We start from the raw sequence: 17,507 nt of genomic DNA, 5'->3' as shown, positions 1-17,507 counted from the left end.
AGTAAGAGTTTAAAATTGATTGATTATTATAGAAAATATTTTAAATTGATAACTCAAATTTGTAATTTTAATATAATGCCATTTGAAAAATAGTATTTAAATTTTTGCCAAGCTTTCCAGTTTTTCAGTTGTCATTTGGATTTTCTGGTGATAAGTTTCAAAATAATTTGTGACATTGTTTTATATAAATTTATGTTTAATATCTTTGATCATATTTGCTGTTATCTAATGTCTTATACCTATATTTTTTAAGACAAAATGAATTGAAAATGATTGCTAAAATCGAAATATATCCTCATGTCTTAGAATAGTATATTTTTTTAAAAAATAGGTTGAAAAACATACTAACTTTAAAACAAGCTTTTCTAAAAAATAGTAAACTTTTGCCTACAAATCCAATAGCTTCATTTACATTTCAGTTAAAATTAAATTTTTTTTCAATCTTGAAAATTTAACCTATTTTCAATATGACCTCTAGCTCTTCAATTTTGTATTGACCTGCAACTATAACATAATAGCATGTACTAGATCTGTTTGTCTTGGGAAGGTGATGAATTCAAAACTGTTCTAAACCATGTCACAGCTAAGGATTTTAAAAGCTGCTATGTTAGGTTAGCAATACAATAGTAAAAGTAGAGGGAAAGCCTTGGCCTAAACAGGAAATACTCATCATCATGCAAAGTTAGGACTTACTGACAAAGGTTGTGCAAACAAAGGGTTGGTTATCTGCAATGGTTTAGATGTTATTGTAGTGGGACTTAGCATAAAGGTTAGGTCATATATTGTTATCATCAGTCCCCAAAGGTTTTTTTTTAACAGATGTACTAGATTTTTTAAAATTTAATGTATTTGTTAAAACAATTCTCCCTTCTAGAAAAATGAGGTTTGCGGCTGTTCTATTCTGCTGTCTCTTCCTTCTATCCCAGGTAACACAACTTGAAACTGATGATTTTTCACCATAGACATAATACATCTAGATAATCCATCTGACCCCATTTTTCGTCCAACTAAAATGCTTACATAATTTAATATACCTAAGAAAAGCTTAATCCTAAGATATGAGACAATTTATACCTGACTTATAATATAAGCAAAATTAGATAATGATGCCCTTGGCTTACATACAAAGATCTGTAAAATATTTCAACCAATGAGATGTCTAAATGTACCTTTAGTATTCTTCTATTGGCTGATATTAACATTATGTCTCTATATTATCTCTATTTTTTCTTTATATTTTATATATAGCATTGTATGACAGTGTTGTATAGAAACTATGCACCTTGATTTTTTAACTTGTTGAAGAAAATGTTAGAAATAATAATAAAATGTTGTTAATTCATAATTCTTTTCTTTAATTTTGGTGGCTTTGTTCTTACATATATTGCTTACAAAGAGTTGTGCATTGTGTAGATGGAATTAGGGTGTAAAAATAAAATAACTGTAAAAATGATATGCTTCACCTTGTTAAATAGCTTAAAACCATCACTGGACCAATAGGTTTTTATTCCTGGGATGCACAGATTACTTGGTTTAGCAGTCAGACAAAGGGACTGACATTGTTCTATTTTGTATTATTAATAACTTGTAGATCATTATTTGAACTAAAAAAGACTTTTGTAAAATTAGGGCCTTTTTTGAACTACTATTAATTGTTATTTTAAATCTATAAGTTTGTTCCTTGGTCTGTATTAAAAGTAGCACTGCAGTATCGGCTGCATGCAACTTTACAACAGAACAAAAATATAGTTTTCATAAATAAGTTTATTATGTGATTTATTATGGTTATGCAATATAATTTTAGATATACAGTGGTGTGAACGCGCGGCGGCGATGTACAAAACCGACCATCAGACAACAAGTTGGACGTTGCAGATCAGGTAATATTTGTTTATCGCATCATATTATAAGCAGCGTTCCGTGGATACAGATATGCACAATATATTATAAGATACAAAACAATTTTTTAAGCCCCGAGATTCCGAAGGCACGGAATAAAAAACTGGTTTGAATCTTATGATTGTATTTTTTTTTATATTCATAGAAAACTGGATATAATAAGATGCTATGCATAATTTTCAGAATGGCTGAAAACCGTTTCTAATCCAGCAGATATTAATCGGTTTTGAAGTGACACTGGAAAAATTATCAAAATAGAATGACAGAGACTCAGTTGACTGAGCTGGAAAGGCTCACGTTATAAAAGTACAAATAAGTGGCTAGGGCGCGAAGCGCACCCAAAAAATTTGACAGTCCAAGTTGAATGAATTAAGTTTTGATTATGTCCATAAGAAGAGCAGCGCAAAAATTAAAAGTCACAATATTTCGTGATAGAAAGAGAAAAAATAGAGAATAAAAAAAAGATAGGAAGAGGATGGGAGAAAAAGTGAAATAGAGAAAGGGAGAAATATGGAAAAAGAAATGCACTATCCAATAAAAAATTTTGGGAATAGTCCCTTTCGTAACATTGCCCCATAAAAATACGAAGAATTGCACCATAAGGTGCGATGTTACGAAAGGGACTATACCCAAAATTTCTTAATTTCTAAAGTTCAAATTTTGGTGCTAGGTTAACATAAACATATAAAAAGTATCTTTCTAATATTCAATATTTTAGGATGCAGAGAATTCATCTATAAAGATTTCAATGAGTGTATTCTAAGCTCTATATTAAGATACAGGTAACATTAAATATCAAATGCTAGGAAACTAATTGTTCAATTCTATTAATATTATTTATGACTAATATTGAATATTAAGCCTACAACGGGGGAAAATAATGTACATGTGAATGGGTAAACAGAAGAATTATTTTGTGTTATCTACAGTCTTTATATTCAATAGAACCTAGAAAAGTTGTCTCAAAAAGTGCCTTTCTGCTTGTCTCTCTTTCTGCATGTTCTTTCCTATAAGTCACCCTTTTAACGGTTAATTAGCAGTATTTATGTGATTCTCAAAAAAACCTTAAAAAAAATTATTACTGTTTTCTTTTGTGATTTGAAAAGCAAAACTTTTCTATAATTATGTCTGTCCCTCCATAACGATTACCTCTTTTGTTAATTTAGACATTTTAAAATTGTCCTAATGATTTCATTTCATGATTATTTCTATAACAGTTAAGTATTATTTAGAAAGCGTAGCAACTCTATAATACCAGAATTATGTACGTTCATTCAAATCATGTTGATTTTTAACCTTTAGACCATTTTTTTTATATAAATTATCCTAAATATCTGAATTTTGGATTGCTGATTCTTAGGATAACAAATTACAATATTAAAACAAAGCTTAATTATAACCAAGTCCTTAAAAATGTAAGTATGTCCCAGCTTGTATACTGCATTTGATAATTTGCAACAAATTTACATACACTTTTGTCAAAACTTTGTTTATGCAATTTTGCCACTCTACAAGTGTTAATGTTCATTTGTCCTACCGTTTCAGAGCTTCGCTTTTATTGATGTTGTGATCCTTGTTTAATTCATAAATGATTATAATTGAAAATAAATATAATTATTATTTAGGCCCAGATTGCAAAATTGGATAGATCATGGACGTGTCCACAAACTCAATGGTTACATCTGCTAAAGAATCATATGCTGAAAAATGTAGAATTCTCAGAAGATCAAAAATTATGCATTTCTTTCACAGTCTTAAATACAGTTGAACACAAATTATATGAACTATGAAAAGTATGTCAAAAATTTACAAATTTTGATTATTTCATATATGAAACCATACAATATATATTTATTTGAAAAAATTGTTATCATTTCAGCCTTATACAAAATATTTAAATGTCAGGTTGTTAATTATCTGCCTATTTTTTTTTTTAGCAGAATAGAAATATTAGAAAAAAAAGTGGCTTAATATAATTATGAGCAGGTATACAGTAAGAGTTTAAAATTGATTGATTATTATAGAAAATATTTTAAATTGATAACTCAAATTTGTAATTTTAATATAATGCCATTTGAAAAATAGTATTTAAATTTTTGCCAAGCTTTCCAGTTTTTCAGTTGTCATTTGGATTTTCTGGTGATAAGTTTCAAAATAATTTGTGACATTGTTTTATATAAATTTATGTTTAATATCTTTGATCATATTTGCTGTTATCTAATGTCTTATACCTATATTTTTTAAGACAAAATGAATTGAAAATGATTGCTAAAATCGAAATATATCCTCATGTCTTAGAATAGTATATTTTTTTAAAAAATAGGTTGAAAAACATACTAACTTTAAAACAAGCTTTTCTAAAAAATAGTAAACTTTTGCCTACAAATCCAATAGCTTCATTTACATTTCAGTTAAAATTAAATTTTTTTTCAATCTTGAAAATTTAACCTATTTTCAATATGACCTCTAGCTCTTCAATTTTGTATTGACCTGCAACTATAACATAATAGCATGTACTAGATCTGTTTGTCTTGGGAAGGTGATGAATTCAAAACTGTTCTAAACCATGTCACAGCTAAGGATTTTAAAAGCTGCTATGTTAGGTTAGCAATACAATAGTAAAAGTAGAGGGAAAGCCTTGGCCTAAACAGGAAATACTCATCATCATGCAAAGTTAGGACTTACTGACAAAGGTTGTGCAAACAAAGGGTTGGTTATCTGCAATGGTTTAGATGTTATTGTAGTGGGACTTAGCATAAAGGTTAGGTCATATATTGTTATCATCAGTCCCCAAAGGTTTTTTTTTAACAGATGTACTAGATTTTTTAAAATTTAATGTATTTGTTAAAACAATTCTCCCTTCTAGAAAAATGAGGTTTGCGGCTGTTCTATTCTGCTGTCTCTTCCTTCTATCCCAGGTAACACAACTTGAAACTGATGATTTTTCACCATAGACATAATACATCTAGATAATCCATCTGACCCCATTTTTCGTCCAACTAAAATGCTTACATAATTTAATATACCTAAGAAAAGCTTAATCCTAAGATATGAGACAATTTATACCTGACTTATAATATAAGCAAAATTAGATAATGATGCCCTTGGCTTACATACAAAGATCTGTAAAATATTTCAACCAATGAGATGTCTAAATGTACCTTTAGTATTCTTCTATTGGCTGATATTAACATTATGTCTCTATATTATCTCTATTTTTTCTTTATATTTTATATATAGCATTGTATGACAGTGTTGTATAGAAACTATGCACCTTGATTTTTTAACTTGTTGAAGAAAATGTTAGAAATAATAATAAAATGTTGTTAATTCATAATTCTTTTCTTTAATTTTGGTGGCTTTGTTCTTACATATATTGCTTACAAAGAGTTGTGCATTGTGTAGATGGAATTAGGGTGTAAAAATAAAATAACTGTAAAAATGATATGCTTCACCTTGTTAAATAGCTTAAAACCATCACTGGACCAATAGGTTTTTATTCCTGGGATGCACAGATTACTTGGTTTAGCAGTCAGACAAAGGGACTGACATTGTTCTATTTTGTATTATTAATAACTTGTAGATCATTATTTGAACTAAAAAAGACTTTTGTAAAATTAGGGCCTTTTTTGAACTACTATTAATTGTTATTTTAAATCTATAAGTTTGTTCCTTGGTCTGTATTAAAAGTAGCACTGCAGTATTGGCTGCATGCAACTTTACAACAGAACAAAAATATAGTTTTCATAAATAAGTTTATTATGTGATTTATTATGGTCAGACATAGTACCTTGGGCTGACGAAATTAAAATTCGTGTAATATTGCAAATTTGGAACAATACTAATTACCCAAAATAACATAAAGTTTTGTTTGAAAATATGTAATATGCAATCATTAACAAGGAAATAACAATAATTAAGCCTCAAATAGTCAGAATATTGCAGACTTAATTATGTTTTGTAAATGTAAAATTATAGTCTTAGAAACAATTAGCGTTGCAATATTGTATAATAACATATATATTGCCAGGCTAATGGATTTTGTTTGTAATAATCAAATATTTTTTTTCAAATATGATAATTATAGTTTATTATAAAATCACTAAACCTAGCAAAAATCTTTTTAATGAAAAATATTCTTATTCTTTATTATGTACCAGCGGCTACGCCCCTAGAGGCCTCTAGGGTCACTTGATGAGGGGGGAGTTTATTTTTTTTGTGGGGGGGGGGGAGAGGTAATTTTTTTCTAGGGGCGATTTCTCTTGGGAGGGTGGTGGTACCCTCCCCCAAAAATAGTTATATACCTTCCCGGGACCTATGAGAAGTTACTGTGTAAAGGAGAACCCAACCGGTTCAGCGGTTAGCGAGATCCTTTGGTACACACAGACAAACACACATCCTGTTACTTTATTATAAGGATGATATTTTTAAAAGCGAAGCTTTCATATAATTAGGATCGGTTTGTCCATCCGTATGTCCGTCCTTGATAAATAGCTTTTATTCCTTAATTTAGGCATGTTAGAATTGTCCTATCGATTTCAAACTTTGCATGATGATACCATACCTCTAGTAGTTAGGTACGATATAGATGTTGAGAAAGATGTAAAACATATAATTCACCATATAATTATAGTTGTCAGAAATTTCGTTTTCCTTATTCAGTTTCTTATCAAAGACGAGGGAGCATATTAATTTATAGAGTAGCTGACTTATATTTATATTCTTATTATTAAGTTCAGACACTATACAAGTCTTAATGTCCGTTTGTCCTACTGTTTCAGTGCTTCGCTTTTATGGATGTTGTCATCCTTGTTAATAAGTGAATATGTTAAAATTTGACAAAAATAGCCTTAACCAAACCCCCCCCCCCCCCCACCCTCTTACCCTCTATTCTTAATAACTAAATGAGACGCTGAACATTGATTTATTATTTAACTTTCATTTTCAATTTAACCCTGAATTGACAGGCAAACACAGGGATTTAGGATTAAGTAAATCAGTGCTATATCTGTTTTAGCAAAGTTTGTTTTAGCTAGGAGACTAGTGTTAAAATCGTAGAATGAATGAAGTTAATGTAATAATGAACATATCAAATATTTGTTTATTGATTCAATTATATAAAATTGATATCAATCAATAATTATATTATAATTACAATGGAAATTGGATGAATTTTAATACTTGAATTGTTAAAGGCTGGATTAGATTTAAAAAGTGGGATAACATATTTTCTTTTTTTCAAACTGTAAATACCAAACAATTTTTGATTCAAAATTATATTATTTCCTTCTTAATTGTATTATGATATACGCCTCTTTCTTGGAATCTATAAATTTCTCCTCCCTCTTTGTCACATTAGGTTGAACCATTTAAAAAATCTTGATATTCAAATTATATTACTTCCTTCCTGAAATATGGTTTCATAATTCTTAATTGTATTATAATATACCCCTCTTTCCATGAATCTATAAATTGCTCCTCCCAATTTTACACCAACTACTCATTATCCCTATAATACTTTTAACTTATCATCTTGTAATTATAACTTTATCCCTGTAACATACTTTTAACTCTATTTTTTGTGACGGGGGGGGGGGGGGGAGGAAATATCGAATTTCCAAATAATCCCTTCAAACAAAGAAAATAATATCTAAGTATTTGGGCAGTTTAAAGTGGAAGCTTATGAAAAAGTATCTTATGTGTACATAGAAAACATTAAGGATTACTTATTTATTACATTAGAGATACGTTGTGACGAACAGATAAATTTTTATTATAGCGAAGCTGTGCTTCTAAAAAATATGGTTGACAATAATGTTTAAACTTACTGTTTCAACAGTTTCACTGTTTAACACAAAATCTTTTCAAAGAGCCCCTTTTACAATCTTAAACAAGTCAAGTTTTAAGTCAGTTGACCTAAAATAGACTTCATACTGGTTCTAATGGTATGCCTACCTTATTCTACAATTACTATGAGCCGCTCAATTTAAATTTTAAAATCTACGTATGTTGTGGCTCACATATCATTTAACTTTAATACAGATTTAGGAACCAAATATTGAAAATCCATAAAAGCGAAGCTCTGAAATGAAAGGACAAACTAACATTTACAGGATAAAATGCATAAGTCTACATAAAATTATTGCGATTATAGTAAATTTGGGGGAAACGTGGGGGAAACGTGATTTTTAGTAGCGAAGCTACTCTATCATTCGAAATGTCCGTCCGTCAGTCCGTCAGTCCGTCTGTCTGTTTGTCCGTCTGTCCGTCTATCTGAGACAAAATGGGGGAAACGTGATTTTCTCGGCTCCTATTAAAGACAGCTGAAATTTTTAGTGAAGATTCCCATGATAAATGCGCATCTAATCTATACATTGTTTTGTCCATCTGTATGTTAATTGGGGTGCTAGATCGATTCCTAGATTTTTTTGTTTTCATAATTTTCTCGACTCCTTTTCAAGACAGACAACTGAAATTTTCAGGGATTAAGTAAATTTGCATCATACATATTTTTACTAAGTTCAATTAAGATTTGTATATTAATTCGGGTGCTAGATCGATTCCTAGTTTTTCAATTTTAATGATTATCTCAACTCCTGTTCAGGATAAACGGCTGGATTTTTTAGGGATTAATCAAGTCAACATTTTTAAAAAGCTTTTTTTAAGATATGATAATTGGTTGGGGTGCTAGATCACTTCCTAGTTTTTCAAGTTTTCATGATTTTTCGACTCCTGTTCAAGATAAACAGCTGGAATTTTTAGGGAATAATTAAGTCAACATTATACATATTTTCACAAAGTTTATTAAAGACTTGCTATTGGTTGGGGGGCTAGATCGATTCCTAGATTTCACGTTTTTCTTCTTAGCTTAATGCTTCAAAAGATATCATACATTTTTAAAAGGTTTCGGGATTTATTTCATTTATGTCTTTTAACATACCTAAAAGATTATTTTTCCTGATGTCCTATCAATAAATTTTGAGCTTCGATACTTATGGATGTTGTCATCCTTGTTTTAGCATCGCTTTCACTACATGGATTCTACATGATTCTTGTTTTTACTTCAAACTAAATTTAATCTTAACCATGAATCTTAATTAATTAGAAAATGAAGTATAAAATTATGAAAATTGCCAATTACAATACAAAAAAAAATAATTAAATTATTGGCCAAAAAAAGTTAGGATTCTGCTAGTTTGGAACCAATCAATCAAAATACTGAAATTATATCAAAATATAGGGATCTATAGAGATAAGACAATGGCTGTTAAATTGATGTACATTACCAATGATGACACATAAAATTACCCCTTCTGTAGTCCCCAAAGTTGTTAAGCCATCGCACAAGAAAACGTTATTTTAATGGCGTTACTACAAAAGACCAACTCTACAAAAGACCAACGCCTACAAAAGACCAACTAGTCGGTTCTACAAAAGACTAACGCCTACAAAAGACCAACCCTACAAAAGACCAACGCCTACAAAAGACCAACGACTACAAAAAATCGTAGAGCTGGAAGGTCTATAGCTGCAACTGGTGTAGCATCATATTTGTATTTATCAAATTAATAAATATAATGAATATAATGTATGCTTTAAATAGATTTTAAGCGACACAATTACAAGAAAAAAATTGTAATTATTTTTTTGTATCAATGTAATCAAATAATGGCTTGAAAATCTTCTAAATTTTAAAGAAAAAATCTTCCAATTTTAATGATATCCAATATGGCGATTAAAACACAAGGACAAAATTCAAAACCGAAATTTCTTTCTTGAATAACTTTGTCCACAGGCTGAATTTTAAAATTCCGTCCGACAGTTTGTCCAAAGTCTGTGTTTGCTACGTAACGGAATAGTTTCGAACCCGATACAACCTTGCTTTTAAAAAATTGACCCTTTTGTAGTTGTTGGTCTTTTGTAGGTGTTGGTCTTTTGTAGGCGTTGGTCTTTTGTAGGTGTTGGTCTTTTGTAGAGTTGGTCTTTTGTAGGCGTTGGTCTTTTGTAAAGTTGTTGGTCTTTTGTAGCAACGCCATTTTAATCTTTGGGGACTAGTGTAATAAACAGCAAAATGCCCCCTCCCCCCCTCTCTCTCTCTCTCTGCTAGTTCCCAAAGTCTTAAAATAACGTTTTCTTATTTGTTGGCTTAACAACTTTGGTGAACTTTACTGAATTTTCAATTTTGTTGGTATAACCACTGCTATATTAATAACCTGACCATTCAAAATACAATAAAAGACCATAAAGTTGTTAAGCCAGCGAATAAGAAAACATTATCGTAAAACTTTGGGGACTAGTTTAATAAACAGCCCATTGTCCCCCCCTCTCTCTCTGCTAGTTTCCAACGTTTGATAATAACGTTTTCTTTTTCGTTGGCTTAACAACTTTGGGGACTTAAGGAATAAGACAATGGACGATAAATTGATGAAAATTTCCCATTTACGATAAGAAATAAACAAATCATTGTTCAAAAAGTTTTGAGGACTTTTATCGAATTTTGATTGGTTAGTTTATTAACTATAGTGTCCAAACGTCCAACCCCTAATCGTAATGTATAGAAGGGGTAATTTTGTTTACCATAATTGAGGATGTACATCAATTAATCTGCCATTGTCTTATTCCTGTAGGTTCCTTTATTTGGGTATAGTCCCTTTAGTGACAAGGGGCGTTTCGTCATATTCTAAAAGCAAGGCTTTCTATAATTAGGGTCGGTCCGTCCTTTCGTATGTACGTCCGTCTGTACATCCGGAATGGATAGCTTTTTTTGTTAATTTATGCATGTTAATTGTCCTATCGATTTCAAACTCTGCATTGTGATTCCTGTAGTAGTTAGGTACGATTTAGAAAGCGCAGCAATTCTATAATCATTATCAGAATGTCGGTATGTTCATTTTAAACATGTAGATTTTTTACTTTTTTAACAACAAATTTTTATGTGATCAATTATCCGATTGATCTGATTTTTGTATATTTTTGTATATTGATTCCTGGGACAACAAAGTACAATATTATAAGCTAAGTAACTCTATAATCAAGTCCTAAAAATGTAAGTATGTCCATAAACATTATCCTGTATGAACTGGTTATAAAACTTTGGGTACAAGTGTAATTTATGGTCCAATGGCACCTCCCTCCTGGTTTGCTCAAACAAATGCATCATAAAACGGTTTAAGAAATAAAGCCAAACATTAACCCATTTACTAATTTAAAACAAGTAAATTTGAATAACAAAATGGTTAGCTCTTAAAAAATTAAAAAGGATGACAACATCTGACCAAACCTTCAAACTACCAATAATTTTAATCTGAAGATAGGTGCTAATAATGTTTATTATAATCAGATTGAGATATCAAATTATCCTCCATTCTTCATTATTATGATTTTAGATAAATTTCAGGGAGGGAGGAACATTGGGCTGTTTATTACACTAGACTCAAAAGCATTTAGTAACATTTTCTTATTTGTTGCAACTTTGCGACTTTAATTATCGGTTTATTGAGTTGAGTGTCCAAATGTTTCAACCACTAATTATAATCTACAAAAAGGGGTTAATTTTGTGTATCATCATTGGGGATGTACATCAATTTATTGTCCATTGTCTTGTCCCTTTAGATCCCTGATAAATTTTGAAATTCTATCAATTTAACCGTTTTGTTGAAAATAATATTGAGTCATAAAGTAGCTAAGCTCAAAAGATTGTGTTAATTCCACTGCTGCTCTGTATGATACTGAGCAAAGGGGGAGGGGGGAGACTTGTCCTTAAACATGGACTTGTATTCTTACTTTTCTACCGATTAAAACGAAATTTGATGCTTATCCACAATTTTATTCCAATACAAAAGGCTAATGTTTAATAGCATAATGTTGTTTTTTTCTTTATTATAGTATTTAGTATTTACGGTGAATGTTGTTTGTCATCCTTATTAAATTGAACTAATATTATTAAAATGGCTTAAAACCTGTCCTTAAGCAATATATGTGCTAACCGCTCAACTAATATGGTTCCCCTTAACAATACAGCTTAAAATCAAACCACCTCTATTACCTTAATAACAAATAAAATATTATTTGAGATGCAAAGAAAGGATAGAACAATTTAGTTTGAATGGGAGGAGAAAAAACAAATATGAATAATTCCCCCAACCCCTGAGTATCATATAACATAATTAACAACATTTCTTTTCGGTCAAATAACTTGACCTTGTTTGACCCCCCCCCCCCCTCCCCCATCACACACATCCAGATATATTTTTAAGAAGCGCAGCTTCTATCTAATTTGTTTGGCTGTACGTCACAACGTATCTCCATCAAAATAAACATGTAATCTATTGTAACCTAAAGTTAAAAAAATGTATTAAACATTTTTTTAAAGATCAATAAAAGTTTTAGACATGCTTAGAGCTGAAACTGATTTAAATTTGGAAATTATTTTTCTTGTTTCACTAATAAGTCATTGATTATTAGGAAATTCAATCATAGGTTAAAGTGAGGCGATCTCAGTGGCGAGGCAAAGTTGGTAATTTTCAACACACTTTCATTAAATGACACTTTTCTCCATGTTTTAATCGACTGATAGGAAAATCATTAAACCAAAGTTGTTCGTTATTAAATTACACACAAACAAGGATAATAACATCCATAAAAGCGAAGCTCTGAAACGATATGACAGACGAACATTAACTTTTGTTGAGTGTCAGAACTGAATATACAAAATATAAAAATATAAGGTTTGACAATATTATACGTAAATTTGTTGCAAAACTTCTTAAAAACAGAATTCTGTTCAAGGACATACTGCCATTTTTAATACTTGATTATAATATTGTATAATATTGTACCTTATTGTAATAGGAATCAGTAATAAGAAATCAGATCAATCGGATGATTTTATCACATAAATAATTCTTATTAGAAAAGTAAAAAAAACCAACATGTTTAAAATGGACGTACGGACCTTCTGGTAACGATTACAGAGTTTCTACGATTTCTCAATCGTACCTTACTACTACAGGAATCACCATGCAAAGTTTGAAATCGCTAGGACAATTCTAACATGCCTAAATTAACGAATAAAAGCTAACTATCTCGTACGGGCGGACTGACCGACCCTAATTATGGAAAAGGTTTGCTTTTAAAAAGTATAAATAGTAGCTGTTCATAGGAGAGTTTATAACTATTTCTGCAAGGGTATCATTATACCGAGAGTGATTGCATCAAGAAAAATTCCAATCCCCCCCCCCCAAAAAAAATTAATTACAACAAGGATGACAACATCCATTAAAGCAAAGCATTAAAACAGTAGAACAAAAGGACATTAACACTTGTATAGGAGAGTTTATAACTATTTCTGCAAGGGTATCATTATACCGAGAGGGATTGCATTAAGAAAAATTCCCAACCCCCCAAAAAAATCAATTAAAACAAGGATGACAACATCCATAAAAGCGAAGCATTAAAATGGTAGAACAAACGGACATTAACACTTGTATAGTGTCTGAACTGAATAATCATAATGTAAAAGTATAAGAGTCAAAGCAAAATTGTAAGTAAATTTGTTGCAAAACTGCATGATACAGGATAATGTTTATGGATGTACTTACATTTTTAAAAGTTGATTATAGAGTTGATTAATATTCAATATACCAAAAATCAGATCAAACGGATAATTAGATCACATAACAAGGATGACAACATCCATAAAAGCGAAGCACTGAAACGTTATGACAAACGGACATTAACACTTGTAGAGTGTCTGAACTGAATAATCAGAATATAAAGTATAAGAGTCGAAGCAAAATTGTAAGTAAATTTGTTGAAAAACTGCTTGATACAGGATAATGTTTTTGGACATACTTACATTTTATGAGTTGATTTTAGAGTTGCTTTGCTAATAATATTGTTCTTTGTTGTCCCAGGAATCAATATACCAAAAACCAGATCAAACGGATAATTAGATCACATAAAATTTTGTTGTTAAAAAAGTAGAAAAATCAACATGTTTAAAATGGACGTACGGACATTCTGGTAATGATTATAGATTTGCTTCGCTTTTTAAATCGTACCTAACTACTAGAGGAATCATCATGCTATTTTTGAAATCGATAGGACAATTCTAACATGCATAAATTAACAAATAAAAGCTATCTATCTCGGACGAAAAATTAACATGTTTAAAATGGACGTATGGACATTCTGACAATGATTATAGAGTTGCTACGCTTTCCAGATAGTACCTAACTACTACAGGAATCATCATGCAAAGTTTGAAATCGATAGGACAATTCTAAAAGGCCTAAATTAACGAATAAAAGCTATCTATCTCGGACGGACGGACGGACCGACCCTAATTATAGAAAAGCTTCGCTTTTAAAAATGTGTTGTGAAAAAAGTAGAAAAAACAACTTGTTTACAATTGGAAGTACGGACATTCTGGTAATGATTATAGATTTGATACGCTTTCTAAATCGTACCTAACTACTACAGGAATCACCATGAAAAGTTTGAAATCAAAAGGACAATTCTAACATGCCTAAATTAATGAATAAAAGCTATCTATCTCGGACGGACGGACGGACGGACCGACTCTAATTATAGAAAAGCTTTGCTATTAAAAATGTGTATAACTCTATTCTCTAATACAAAGTAGCTTGATGTCTGTCCGTCTGTCTGTCCCTTAAGATCTTGGTAACCACTGAACTGATTGGATTCTACTCTTTAGGGGAAAAAAATCTGTAAAAAATCTTGATTTGACCAAACTTATTTATCTAGGGATAAAGAGGTGTTTTTAAAAGAGAAGCGAAGCGAAACTGAGGCCTAGAAAATAATGGATTTTAGTGGATAAGACTTTTTAAAAAGAATTTGTTACGACTTTTGTTAGCAGGTTGACTGTCTACTATTAACAGGGATCTTAACCCTTTACGGTCGGGCCCCTTGCCGCACCTTAATCGGTCGGGGGGGGGGGGGGGCGTTGAACGCCCCCCCTCATTATCTCAGTTACTATTAGAGCTAGAGGGCTAAAAAAATTTGGATCACCCTGCCAGGTTTGCTGGCATCCTGTGTCCGCCAGGATGGAGATATTCAAAAAATGCCAACTCTCAATTATGTGTTATACCCATACTTAAAAAGTCAAGCAGTTTGGGCTCTTTATCTTTCACACACAGAAAATGAGATAGAAAAAACCGGAAGGGGGGGGCGTTCAACGCCCCCCCCCCCCCCCAACCGTTAAGGGTTAAGGGATTGGACAAAGTAGCCCCAAAGTAGATAAATTGTTATAAACCCAATAATGACAAGCCAAATATAATTATTTGTTAAAAACTTCAAGTACTAATAGTTTCAAAAGTCATGCAAGGTTGAGTGATTTTTTTCGGAAAAAATTTACAAGTACCCCTTTTTGAAAAATTAGAAAATAAACCCCTTTTACCTAACATCATTAAGGATGCTATATTGACGAATATTACATCACTAATTATCTTTTCTTACCCAATATTACACACTTAATTATCTTTTCTTAAAAATACAGAAAATATAAAAATTAATAAGGTTTGTCATATTCCTATTATTCATAGTTGATTATTTTTTTTGAAAATAAAAATAAATAAACAAAATCATATAGGATAATCATATATGTAATATTCATTTTTGAGATATTGGATAATTTCGAATTTAGACAGCCCAAGGTACTATGTCTGATTATGGTTATGCAATATAATTTTAGATATACAGTGGTGTGAACGCGCGGCGGCGATGTACAAAACCGACCATCAGACAACAAGTTGGACGTTGCAGATCAGGTAATATTTGTTTATCGCATCATATTATAAGCAGCGTTCCGTGGATACAGATATGCACAATATATTATAAGATACAAAACAATTTTTTAAGCCCCGAGATTCCGAAGGCACGGAATAAAAAACTGGTTTGAATCTTATGATTGTATTTTTTTTTATATTCATAGAAAACTGGATATAATAAGATGCTATGCATAATTTTCAGAATGGCTGAAAACCGTTTCTAATCCAGCAGATATTAATCGGTTTTGAAGTGACACTGGAAAAATTATCAAAATAGAATGACAGAGACTCAGTTGACTGAGCTGGAAAGGCTCACGTTATAAAAGTACAAATAAGTGGCTAGGGCGCGAAGCGCACCCAAAAAATTTGACAGTCCAAGTTGAATGAATTAAGTTTTGATTATGTCCATAAGAAGAGCAGCGCAAAAATTAAAAGTCACAATATTTCGTGATAGAAAGAGAAAAAATAGAGAATAAAAAAAAGATAGGAAGAGGATGGGAGAAAAAGTGAAATAGAGAAAGGGAGAAATATGGAAAAAGAAATGCACTATCCAATAAAAAATTTTGGGAATAGTCCCTTTCGTAACATTGCCCCATAAAAATACGAAGAATTGCACCATAAGGTGCGATGTTACGAAAGGGACTATACCCAAAATTTCTTAATTTCTAAAGTTCAAATTTTGGTGCTAGGTTAACATAAACATATAAAAAGTATCTTTCTAATATTCAATATTTTAGGATGCAGAGAATTCATCTATAAAGATTTCAATGAGTGTATTCTAAGCTCTATATTAAGATACAGGTAACATTAAATATCAAATGCTAGGAAACTAATTGTTCAATTCTATTAATATTATTTATGACTAATATTGAATATTAAGCCTACAACGGGGGAAAATAATGTACATGTGAATGGGTAAACAGAAGAATTATTTTGTGTTATCTACAGTCTTTATATTCAATAGAACCTAGAAAAGTTGTCTCAAAAAGTGCCTTTCTGCTTGTCTCTCTTTCTGCATGTTCTTTCCTATAAGTCACCCTTTTAACGGTTAATTAGCAGTATTTATGTGATTCTCAAAAAAACCTTAAAAAAAATTATTACTGTTTTCTTTTGTGATTTGAAAAGCAAAACTTTTCTATAATTATGTCTGTCCCTCCATAACGATTACCTCTTTTGTTAATTTAGACATTTTAAAATTGTCCTAATGATTTCATTTCATGATTATTTCTATAACAGTCAAGTATTATTTAGAAAGCGTAGCAACTCTATAATACCAGAATTATGTACGTTCATTCAAATCATGTTGATTTTTAACCTTTAGACCATTTTTTTTATATAAATTATCCTAAATATCTGAATTTTGGATTGCTGATTCTTAGGATAACAAATTACAATATTAAAACAAAGCTTAATTATGACCAAGTCCTTAAAAATGTAAGTATGTCCCAGCTTGTATACTGCATTTGATAATTTGCAACAAATTTACATACACTTTTGTCAAAACTTTGTTTATGCAATTTTGCCACTCTACAAGTGTTAATGTTCATTTGTCCTACCGTTTCAGAGCTTCGCTTTTATTGATGTTGTGATCCTTGTTTAATTCATAAATGATTATAATTGAAAATAAATATAATTATTATTTAGGCCCAGATTGCAAAATTGGATAGATCATGGACGTGTCCACAAACTCAATGGTTACATCTGCTAAAGAATCATATGCTGAAAAATGTAGAATTCTCAGAAGATCAAAAATTATGCATTTCTTTCACAGTCTTAAATACAGTTGAACACAAATTATATGAACTATGAAAAGTATGT

General features: G+C 30.8%; 2 long non-coding RNA genes across 6 annotated transcripts; both read left to right on the top strand.

The window, feature by feature from the left end:
* Positions 1 to 251: 251 nt before the first annotated feature.
* LOC145305983 (uncharacterized) lies at positions 252 to 3,659 on the top strand. Of its 3 annotated transcripts, none has more exons than XR_013874855.1 (5): positions 252 to 310; positions 875 to 926; positions 1,805 to 1,880; positions 2,618 to 2,681; positions 3,525 to 3,659. It is a non-coding gene; the product is annotated as an uncharacterized LOC145305983 (long non-coding RNA). The 3 variants fall into 3 exon arrangements; XR_013874854.1 differs by having other exon boundaries at positions 252 to 331; XR_013874853.1 differs by lacking the exon at positions 252 to 310 and having other exon boundaries at positions 796 to 926.
* A 483-nt stretch (positions 3,660 to 4,142) lies between these two features.
* On the top strand, positions 4,143 to 17,468 carry LOC145305982 (uncharacterized). Of its 3 annotated transcripts, none has more exons than XR_013874852.1 (5): positions 4,143 to 4,201; positions 4,766 to 4,817; positions 15,614 to 15,689; positions 16,427 to 16,490; positions 17,334 to 17,468. It is a non-coding gene; the product is annotated as an uncharacterized LOC145305982 (long non-coding RNA). The 3 variants fall into 3 exon arrangements; XR_013874851.1 differs by having other exon boundaries at positions 4,143 to 4,222; XR_013874850.1 differs by lacking the exon at positions 4,143 to 4,201 and having other exon boundaries at positions 4,687 to 4,817.
* Positions 17,469 to 17,507: the final 39 nt, after the last annotated feature.

The sequence above is a fragment of the Acartia tonsa genome, chromosome 14 (genome assembly GCF_053477335.1).
Source record: "Acartia tonsa isolate MP-2025a chromosome 14, ASM5347733v1, whole genome shotgun sequence".
Taxonomy (NCBI): domain Eukaryota; kingdom Metazoa; phylum Arthropoda; class Copepoda; order Calanoida; family Acartiidae; genus Acartia; species Acartia tonsa.
This window is presented reverse-complemented; position numbering and strand designations above follow the sequence as displayed.